Consider the following 2066-nt stretch of genomic DNA (forward strand, 5'->3'; position numbering starts at 1 on the left):
ATATTAAAGAATAAGTCTGTTTATCCGTGTTTTTGTAAGTCTCAAAAAAAAAAAAAAAACATCCAATGAAAAGACCAAAAACAACAGTATATTTCTCTTTCTCAATACTTTCTTTGTGGCACTCATCACCAAGACAACTGTTTCCTACTAAAAATATAAATCTTGTCATAAACTGCACAAGCATTTAGCTTGATGTTTTTTTAATGATGAAGTAATTACAGACAGCAATGTCATTTCTAGCCAAGTTACTTAAACCAAAGAAACTCCTGCACCTTTAGGGTCTATTTTCTCCTATGGATTGATTCATACTGTATGTTATATTTTCCACAGCAGGACAGTTCACTGTCTATGGGATCAAATGAAACTCAAATTGTTTCAAAGTACAACACATCCAATTCAGCTTGTGACCCATTAATGTGCTATTAATATTTTTGGGAAAAGGCTTTATGGCAGTTTAACTGCATCACACTCTAGATAAAGTTACAATTCTTGCTAGTATGATCATTTCATTGCTGTTTTTACTGAGATTTGTTGACAGTAAGAAAATGTATCCTTTAAAGGTAAACAACTTAAGCCCCCTGCCTGCAGGAAGCATGTTGAGAGCATTTCTTTGAGTGCTGTATCCACCACAAAAGCTCAGTTTTGTGTCAAAACTTCCACAACCAACAACCTCTGTCTGGAAACCCCCTGTCACAGACCCTTTAAATATTATTGTTTTGCTTTAATTTGTCTAAATTAACAAATCCCTGGATGTTCAACAGTGGAGTCAAATGATACATCTGGACCCTGTTTTAATGAAGGCAGTTATTTGAGAGGGATTGTATTTTGTCTATCATGAACCCAAACACGAGAGAGGAAGTTTCCATCCCATTTGGTACAGTAGTAGATGATAGCTGGGACAGAAGGGATATCAGGGTTTGGGGTGAATTTATTGTCCATGCAGCCCCAAGGGCTTCCTCCCTCCTTCCCTCCTCTCTTTGTCTCCAGTAATGAGAGATTTCTTGGCTACTGCAATGTCCTTGAGCCTTTCTTTGTTCTTACTGTCAACTCCATTTGGGAATGACTGGGATAGAAACCTCCTGGACTTTGTAAAGCCTTGTAGCAGAGGCACTACCAGAATCAGGTTCATACCAGCAGGAAAACAAAGATAATATCCCATAGTTCCCTTATCTTGCTCTCTTCTTCCAGCTGCTTACACTTGTTTGTGTCTACTGGAATACTGGTAACATCTGTCCCATGTCTGCCAGTAATTTATATCAGAAATGAGCAATATGATAATCACATGTAAACATGGAAATACATGTAAATGCAGAAGACACGTGCCCATAGACATGACTTCATGTGCAGACAAGCACAAGGCATGTCTACACCATACAATATAGTCTGATTTTTGTTAAATTTGTTGTAACTTTGAGTTGCTCAATCAAAATCTGCCTTAAAGTCATTTTACTTGCTGTAATGTGATCATAAGATAACCTTGTGCTCTTCAATTCAAATGGGATGTGCACATTTCCTGAAATCCTAAGAGATCATGTTGAAGATGTAGCATTCATACATTATGTCAATAATAATCTGATCTGTACAGTTTCATGTGATACAAGTGATGCATTCAAAGGCAGAATTATTTTAAATTATGCACATTAAGCAAAGGCTGTTAAAAATATAAATCTACCAAACTGTCTAAATAATGAACAAGGAAATGATCCCCTTGGAAATAAATATTATCACAGAGAAAGCCACGCCCACTGTACATTGTGAAGCACCTTACAATCAGAGAAAACCATCCTTGTCATTTGGATTGCATGTTATTTTCAGGGTCAGGGAGTGTCTCTCATTCATTCTTGAATAACAGCAGAAAATATGAAAAGTTATGGTTTTGCCAGAAATTTTAAAAAAGCAAATGGTATTTAGCATTATTCAAAATAAATTATAATGTTGGCTATTCTTTCCTCTGAAGTATCCACACAGTCGACAGTTCATTCCTATATACATTTTAGTGCTCCAGCTATATAGTGTTCAGGTTGTCTGGATGATGCCAAACTAGACTAACTAAAGAGCTGGTGTTT

Source organism: Mastacembelus armatus, chromosome 14 (assembly GCF_900324485.2).
Source record: "Mastacembelus armatus chromosome 14, fMasArm1.2, whole genome shotgun sequence".
Taxonomy (NCBI): domain Eukaryota; kingdom Metazoa; phylum Chordata; class Actinopteri; order Synbranchiformes; family Mastacembelidae; genus Mastacembelus; species Mastacembelus armatus.